Here is a 9,803-nt window from a genome sequence, read left to right as displayed (position 1 = left end):
TGTATAAATGTATACAAGTAAGCAAATACATATAAATAAATTAAAATATAAACATAATTATACCACATATATGAGATGTAATGCAGGTTATTATATAGAGAACTGGATCTGAAGAAAGAAGATCTGAGGTCAAGTCCTGCCTTTGAAATATACTGTATGTATGACCTTGGTTAAGTCACTTAACCTCTCAATTTTCTAGGCAATTTTCTCATACTCTGAGTCACAGAGAAGGTACTGACTGGCATTGTTAGAAGGACTTTCCTCACTTAGTAATTCCCTATATATGAATGAAATCACAATCTACTCGAGGCAGGACCTGCATCCTTTATTTATTTGGAATGTTCTCTTTCTCTCCCTTCTTCTCCTTCACTTATGTTCAGCATACATAAGTGCCCCATAAATGATTGATTCATTCAATAATTCAGTAGACATTTACTGAGTGCCAACAACATAAAGAGCACAGCAATAGGTGCTAGAGGAAATACAAAGTTGAGATAAGATGAAATCTTGCCCTGAATGAGTCTATCCGCAGGAAAGGAACATCTATATTTAACTAATATACAGAATAACACATATTAAACATATTACATAGGTATAAAAGGAGGGTTAGAAAATGGCAGATTGTCCCTGAAAGGGGCTTCAGGGAAGGGTCTATAGAGTAGTCAGCATTTGATTTGGGCTTCAGAGAATGGAAGTTCAAAGCAAGAGGAGAGGTAGACATAGGCATAGGAACAAGGCAATCAAAGTCACAAAGGTGAGAAGTTTACAAGGCCACTTTGGGGGACAGAAGAATTCAGTTTATTGGGATCAAATTGTGAATCAACAGAATTTCAAGGTGGAAAGGATCTCAGAAGCTATTGAGTTTACAGATGAGGAACCTGAGGACCAGAAAGGTTAAAAGACTTGCTTTAGTTTACAAAGGTAATGACAGAGGTGGGAGTTGCACAAAAGTCCTTTGATGCTAGGGGCATTGCTTTTTCCTCTGTGGTGTCTGATGGGGCTATATGATGAATGCCAGATAAAGGTGTTTGAGTTTTACTTGGTAGGGAATAGGGAGCTATTTGAGATTTTCAAGTAGGTAGGGGATAGCAAGCTACACATAAGGTAAATCATTCTGGCAGTGGTATGAAGGATGAATTAAAGTAGGAGCATTGTGGAGATAAGCTTCAAATAATGTTAGGAGATTTCAAATAAGTTATTTCCTTTGATCCTCACAGCCAACTTATGACATTGGATGGTGTATTATTCCCCCCATTTACAGAGATGAGGATTGAGGCTCAGAGAATTCATGTGTGTTTTTAAATTTGAAAAGCTAGTAAAGGTTAGAACCAAGATTAGAATTTGGGTTTTCTGACTTCAGATCCAGGACTCTTTTCACTCTACAAACTCAGTGTTTTATAGTGCAGAGGGTATTAGAATTTGAGTCAGGAAGACCTAGATTAAAATCCCTCCTCACACTGTAGAAGTGTGACCCTGGATAAGTCACTTAATAGTCTCTCAATTTTTTCATCCATAAAATGAAGTGGTCAGAGACATTAGCGTCTAAGATTCTTTCTGGCTCTAAATCTATGATCCTATGAAATGGAGATGCGAAATTAACCACTTAATTTAATTAATGGGAATCAGAGATGGCCAACCAATAGATAGGACCCACCAATAGGACCACCAAGAAATCCCAGAACCTTAGCTGGTAAATGTCCATTGTCATTCCCACCAAGTTCCTTTTTGGCCCTTCGTCAGAATTTTTGGGAATTAAAAGAGCACAGGCTGCCCCCTACAGTCTACCTTGCCAGGCCTACTTTCCCAGCTTCCTGCACTCTCTTCTTTCACTCTGCTTCAGGTGGGCCCTGCTGACGTGATGAGAGAACAAAAACACAGACAGAAGGAACCTTGCTCTCCAAGCAATGAAGGAATGAAACAGGGCCTCTCCAAAAGAAAAGAGGAAAACTGAGCAAGGGGAAAATCTGACTCCAAGATGCAAAGAAGGCAGTTCAGCAAACCTTGTTTCCAGAAACTTGTCAGAACTTAGACTAATTGTAGATACTTATTTGACAGGAGAGAGAAATTTGGCTGCTGTTCCATACACTGTTTTAGGTCTCTGCCAGGGAGTGTAGGGTTTGCTATTGGTGTGTTTTATATTTCCCTACAGAGCCCAGATGCTAAGGTGATGGGTGCTTATGTAGATTTCAAGTACATAAACATAAATATTTTGACAAGGAATGAGTAGTCCAGGGATGGCTTGTAAGAGAAGAATGGCTTTTTTCTAGAGATTCTAGGTAAAGCACTTGTCCTTCATTCTGGCAAGTGTTCAGCCTCACTGGACTATACGATTCTTTTGGGAGTTGGGGGAATAAGACTGGAAAGGTAGGCTTGGGTCAACTCATGGAAGTTAGCTCAGCAGTTCAGCTTTATTTGCTAGGCAGTAGGGAGTTACTGAAAATCTTAGAATATAGACATGACATGATGGACACATGTTTTAGGGAGATGAACCTGGTAGAAAATTTAAATTGAGAGGATGTGCAGGAAAGGGCTAAAGACAGTGACTAGAAAGCTATTGGGCAGCTAAATGGTGCAGTGGATAGAATACTGGGCCTGGAGTCAGGAAGACTCATATTCCAGAGTTCAAATCTGGCCTCAGACACCTGTGACCCTAGGCAAGTCACTTAATACTGTTTGCCTCAGTTTCTTCATCTGCAAAATGGGTCAGAGAAGAAAATGGCAAGCCACTCCAGCATCTTTGTCAAGAAAACACCAAATGGGGTCATAGAGAGTTGGAAATGACTGAAACTGACTAAACAGCAACAACAAGGGCTCTTCTAGCTCTAAAACTAAAACTGAGTGTTCTTCCCTAGATCCTCCACTGATGATCTAACACCAGAACCAGAACCAAAGAATTCTAACTGAGTAATACTGCCTCCAGGTTAAGCTTAAGCTCTGGTTAGATTCATCCTCCTCCTCCGCATCATAATTGATATTTACACATGTCCCAAAGGCCTTAGTGAGGTTTTAAGCTTCAATAAAGACCCTGTAATAAATGGCCTTGAGGCCGGAGGCTCCCCACCCCTGCCTTGTATAGTACTTTTTGTAAAGTGCTTTATATCCATTATTGAATCTGAACCTCACAAAACCCCTCTGAGACGGATATTACACACAGTACTATTCCTATTTTACAGATGAGGAGGAAATTAAGGCTCAGACCAGTTAAGACCAATGTGCCCAGCATTGTATAGCCGGTAAGCATCAGAGATAGGATTAGAAAACAATCCACTATATATAAATAAATCCTAACTCCAGGTCCAATTCTGTATCCATCACAACAGGACACACAAATGAGAGAAGGCACGTTGTGGAAAGTTGCAGGTACAAAGTTAGAGTGCTCCTGTAACCGCTGTCCTTCCCCCCCAGTGCTGAACATGGAAAATTAAAATGATAGAGTACTACCAATATACAGGGTAACAGATTTATATCCAGAGTGGCGATACTAGCATTTCCTTGATGTTGCTTTGCCTTCCAGGCAGGATTTCCATTATTATGGAGATGAACTGCCTCTAATTATTGCAATAACATAATTGTTCCCCAGGGCAGAATTCCTAATGACATCCTTGTACCGCTCTCCAGCAATAGTAAGAGATATCCTGAGGGCAGGTTTCTCATTAAGCCTCACATCCAGAGCCACTCTGCCTCTGGAAGAAAAGCCAGAGGCCTGGAGCAATGAACCCTCTTTCTACCCCAGCACTGGTCTGCTGGGCGTCACGTTTCCATTGCCTCCCAGACCACAGGTGTATACAGACTGGAATTCTATGTAATGCAGGCCTTGGCAGCCCCGGTGTCCAGATTCCACCTCTGTACTCCATAGACACTTTGAACTAAAAGCCTTTGGGAAGAGATTCAAATTAGCGACACCATACAATTGCATCTCCAAAGCAAAACTCACTGCATCCCAGACAACTGACACATGAATGTGATTTTTATTCCCCTTTGAGTTGAAATGATCTCCTCACAGTGTGTCAGACGAAATCTGATTATGCCAGGCAAACCTCAAAAAACATGAATTTCAGTTCGGTCACAAAGTCCTAAGAATAAGAATGCTTTTTAAAAAAAATGTGGTTTCAAAATTGATCCCATGCCCTGAAACTTGACCTATGTTTCTTAGTCTGAGAGGGCTGGGAAATATAATTATATTGAAATCTCTTCTAAATTAAATGCTATTTATAGCTCTGAATTTCTTTTCAGAAACAGGAAGTGGCTAATTTAGCTTCTATTAATAAATTACAGTTACATTAGGATGTTATCCTTTAATCCTGCTTTCAGTTTTCCCCCTCTCTGATCCATCCTTTATGTGGGTGCCAAAATAATCTTCTTAAAGCAAAGGTCTGACCATGTCATTCCCCTGCTTGAAAATCTTCGGTGAATAAAATCGAGACTCCTTAGCTTGGGACATAAAGCCCTTTGCTGTCTGGCTCCAACCTGCCTTTCTAGACTGATTTCACTTTGCTACTCACATGTTCTATAATACAGTCAAACCAACCTCACTCACTATGTCCTGCACTCAGCATCCTCCCTCTCATCTTTCTCCCTCCCTCCTCATTCCACCTCCTACTATCCTTACCTTCCTTCAAGGCTCAGCTAAAACATTAGCTCTGACAGGAAGCTTGTCTTCAATCTGCTGGCTAGTCAGCTTCTCTCCCTTTTCAAATCATCTTATACTTATTCATATGTGAAAATATTGTATGATTCCTCCCCCCATATAGTACTTCCTTGAGGGGAAGGTCTATGTTCTTTATTTCTTTTTAATCTCCGGTACCTAACATAATGCCTTATACACAAGAGCTCAATAAATGCTTGTTGAATGAATATCAGCCCAATATCTGTCTCATAGAAGATTGAATGAGCTATGTGAAAGTGCCATCTAAATTACATTGTTGTTCAGCCATTTTTCTTATGTCCGCCTTTCGTGACCCCATTTGGGGTTTTCTTGGCAAAGATCCTAGAGTGGTTTGTCATTTTCTTCTCTGACTCATTTTGAGGCAAACAGTATTAAGTGACTTGCCCAAGGTCACACAGCTAGTAAGTGTCTGAGTAAGTGACTTCAGGTCTTGCACTGTGCCACCTAGCTGTCATTAGGAATTACAAAAATTCTAAATTAATCTGTAGTTATACTAAGTCAAATAGAATAAACTCTCATTCATTTCTCCAGCATTATTGACTAATGATGAAAACTGCCTAAACATAATGTTTTTCAGTTTATTGTATTTATCTATAATTAATCAACTTAGAGAATTACTTGAGGCCCAGAGAAGTTCATCAACTCACCCATGATAAATCAGTCAGTCAGTCAGTAAGCAAGCATTTATTAAGCTGTTACCATATTTCAGGAAATTTGCTAAGTGCTAGGGTTACAAAGAAAGGAAGATCAATCCTTGTCCTCAATGTTCTTATATTTGAATGAGAAGACAACATTTCAATAAGTAGGGACATATAAGACAAATGTAGCTTTGCAGGAAGGTAACTTGAGAGAAGTCGCTATATGGGAAGGGCCTTCTGATGAAATCTGGATTTGACCTGAGTCTTGAAGGAAGCCAGAGAAACTAAGGGAGGAGATGAAGGTGCAGCACATTATAGGCCAGCACAGGCTGTGGAAAGGCATGGAGATGGGAGAGATGAAGTGTTGTACTGAAGAAATAGCAAATAGGCCAGGATTAGGTAAATGATGAACACTTTATCAAGAAGATAACTTTGTCAGTGCTGTTATGAGACTCTCATCTGTGGCAAGAGTCAAAGGGGAACAAGTTCATAGAAAATGACTTGCTCATGGTCACACAATCAGTTTGTGTTGGAGGAAGGACTTAGAGCTGGATATTCCTAACTCCAAATCCAGCACATTATCTACTATGCCATACTGCCTATCCTTGCATCCCACGCTTAGAGTAGGATTATGCCACTAAAATGGTCATGACTGGCTACCCCGATGATAAATGGGATATAAAAATATCATATTTAGTTCTGGGTAACATGTTTTAAGAAGGCTATTAGCAAAGTAGAGCACATCCAGAGGATTCCAAAACATCATTTTTCTTCTTTAAGATCAATTTCGAAGGTATGAGAAAAGAAAATTTATAATATTTAACCTTATACAGATATGTTATATTTCAGAGATATTGAAAATATGAAGAGATATCAATATAAAAGGATGAAAACATACCCTTGCATTTTGAAATATAGTATATCTCTCAACTGCTGACATGGCTACCCCCAAACCAAACTTAACTTTCCGTGGTCTTAGACAACTTTTGTCCTCAGATTTTTTGTCCTGTTTCTCAGGCTTTTTGACTCTCTTCAATCACTGGATGGCAACATTTTTATTTATTTTAGATGCAGGTAGTGTGGAGGGTAGAGTGTTGGACCTGGAGTCAGGAAGATCAGAATTCAAATCCAGCCTCAAACACTTACTAGTTGTGTGACCCTGGGCAAGCTGCTTAACCTCTGTCTGCCTTAGTTTCCTCATTTGTAAAATGGGGAATAATAAAAGCGCCTAACTCTGGGTTGCTATGAGGCTTAAATAATACAGTATTTATAAATTTGTTTCACAAAACATAAAGTATTACATAAATTCTAGCTTAGCTTATTATTATTATTAAGGGCATTTGTAAATGCCTTATTCAAATTTGCCATCATTTTTCCTTAAAAAGGTAGAAAGATTTCCATTCCCTTGAGAAATCAAAGATAATGACAATGAGGGCAATGATGATAGCTTACAGCTTTCCCTTTGTCTCATCTATTTCAGCCCTGTTCTTGCCTACCTAAGTATGGTCTACCTGTTTAAGATTCTTTTGGTTAGACGGGAGGAGAGTTGATGCCTGAGATATTATGTTGTTAAGAACAAACTACTAATAGGGAGGGACTGGTCTAATGATATTGAGGATGGAGCTGAAAAATGGTAGAAGGGATGGTGGCAATGGAAAAATTGTTCCAGTTTTGCCACACTCCTAGTGTTTGCAAATGTTGCAGTAATATTAGAAATTTTGTTGTTGAGATGTTAAGTGGAAACTTTTCGCTTTCTACTATAGGAAGGTATATAGAAACTAGTTATATGGTAGATGCAAGCCCCTCACACCCAACACATATACTTTTTTTTTTTTTTTGGTCTGAATCATTTTTATATATTTTTTTTAATTTTTTTTTAATCGATGTAGGGAACTTTCAACAGAAAAAAGCTCCCTCTACTAATGCAAGTATGCAACTTTTCTGCAGTGGATAGTATTTGAATTGACTGAGGCACTGAGGTTATGACTTATTTGCCTAGGGTCACCCAGTCAACAGGGATCAGAGGTGGAACTTGAACCTGTGACTTCCTGACAGGCAGTGGCTCTCCATCTACTACCCTACACTGTCCAAAAAGGGAGACTTACTAATTAGAGGACTTTAGGAAGTCAAATTGATATAGCAAACAACTAAATTCACACAAGTTATTCCATGGAATTAATATAGGGTATTTCAAAGGGTAATTAGAGATCATGCTATAGGAATTAATTTCTATTATGGTTTATGGATGAATTCAGAATCTACAAGATAATATGGATGCCCAGGCCCCCCAGGTTTGACTGAGGCTTTGATTAGACCATCCCAAGTTCATGTAGTTACATTGCTCCTTTCATCCAGCAGACATCAAGGAGGCCTACGTACTCTGAATTTAATGTATGTATGAACACACCAAATGTAAACTATGTCAGATTTGTTTGTAGAAACCATTAATAAGGACAACAAAATTATAGGCAATTATCCAATTTGCATATGCAAATCCAATGCGTTACAGGTATAAAGGGTATGTATACATTTTTACAAGCTTCCCCATTGCATCCTTGAGTAGTTGACCTTTCGTATCTATTAAAAATCATTATGTATCCAGATGGTAAGTGCTGTCTTACCTGTGACAAATACAGACACACAAATAATTGCCATTTTCACACAGACTAATTGAGCAGTTTGAAAAAGAGAGTATGGGATAATTTGTAGGGATGACAGCCAAAGAAAAGGTTCTGCAAATATCTGCCATTTGGTTCCATTCATACCCATTATACCATTTACATTATATGTTATACATATGTATACCCAAATTCTAAGTGGAATTTACAAAGAGAAAGATATTTGTGGAAAATAGGTTGTATTACAACAATTTAGTATGAGCAAGAAAATATATTACATTTTTTCACATATCTTTAGGACATAGAACTATATCCCTTAGAGACATGGGGGATAGGGGAGAGAAAGACAGAGAGAGACAGAGACAGAGAGAGACAGAGAGAGAGAAGAGAGAGAGAATTTTATCTTTTTGGAGGATTACTAATGGACCATTGTAGATTGTCGCCAGTCTACAAAAATTTTATTACCAAAAACCATTATTTCTTAAAACATAAAAATTTCCAAAAATAAACACACACAACTCATCTTCCTAAGAAAAACTCATGCATTTTACTTTTCAAGAAATTAGTTTCCTCCTCCTTCTATCCTGTCTTCCTTTCTTTTTCTCAGCTCTGGGAACCCACCTCCGTAGCTGTGCTTTGTCTGTGGTTCAATGAGGACCCTATTTATGGCAGAGTATTTGGATAGTGCTCAGGGCTATTTAGGTTGGAAAACACTGAGTTTATGATAACAGATCTAGAGCCAAAAGGTCACTTAGAGAAGTTGTATACTTCAACTCCTTTATTTTACAGATGAGAAAACTGAAGCTGATACATTGATGATCGATGTCGAATGAGTTGCCCAAGGTCACAGTAATTTGGCAGAACTCGACTTCCAACCCACAGTCTCTGAATCCAATTCTTGCATTCTTTTCACTGCATCCAGCTGCCTCACTCCAGAGCAGCACTTCTTAAACTGTGGGTTGTGACCCCATATGGGGTCATGTAACTGAATGTGGGGGTCGTGAAAAATTTGGCAACAGTAAAAGGTTTCTGAATATGCCACAACCAAAAATTAATTAAAAATCAAATGCATAATGAATCTGAGGTGTTTCTGGGAGTGCTTGCCTGTGTTGCATGGCACACTTCACTGCAGTCTTGGTTCTTAATACACAGCATGCGCACTTTGCACTGTGCATGCCATCGCGCCACTCAACACCAACCAACAAACGCTGCCAGAAACACCTCAGCTCAATTTCAAAACTATTGTATGTTACGAATTGCAGTTTTTTTTTTACTGTATATACAAAGTTTTCTGCTTTTATAGAAACATAATAATTTAATAATGGAAAATAAAGACTTTTAATATTTTCCTACTGTAAAAATAAACAAGCACATCCATCTCATTAGTGTGCAAATTTTCTTTCATCTTTGACAAATGGTAAAATTATATGTATACCAAAGAATTGTTTTAAAATAAATTTCTTCATGATTTATTATCAGTAAATATTTGATTTGTATACATATTTCATATACCTATATACCTGGTATCATGTAAAAATTTCTCAGGCAACAAAGGGTCACAAGTGGAAAAAGTTTAAGAAGCCCTGCTCTAGAGTAGATGCTATCAATCTGGGGTCTGGAGAACCTCGAGGGATCCTTGGAGAGATTTTGGGGTCTCTGTGAACTTGAATGGGAAAAAAATCATCTGTATTTCCTTTGTAAATACTATATATTTTATTTTATAAATTTAAAAACATTCTGAGAAGGGGTTGATAGGCTTGGCCAGACTTACAAAAGGACTTATGAGACACAAAAACGGTTAAGAAACCAACCTCTCAAGTCACTTTTACCAACGTGCTCTTCCATTTCAAACATTTGTTACTTCAGTGGGTGGCTTCATTT

At 38.4% G+C, this 9,803-nt stretch overlaps 1 protein-coding gene across 1 annotated transcript in view; it reads right to left on the bottom strand.

Annotated features, from left to right (window-relative positions):
- CNTN4 (contactin 4) overlaps positions 1–9,803 on the bottom strand; it is a 366,552-nt gene that overhangs the window by 139,224 nt on the left and 217,525 nt on the right. The gene's annotated exons all lie outside the window — the stretch shown is intronic.

This window comes from Vombatus ursinus, unplaced genomic scaffold, assembly GCF_900497805.2.
Source record: "Vombatus ursinus unplaced genomic scaffold, bare-nosed wombat genome assembly UNPS02014773.1, whole genome shotgun sequence".
NCBI lineage: Eukaryota > Metazoa > Chordata > Mammalia > Diprotodontia > Vombatidae > Vombatus > Vombatus ursinus.
This window is presented reverse-complemented; position numbering and strand designations above follow the sequence as displayed.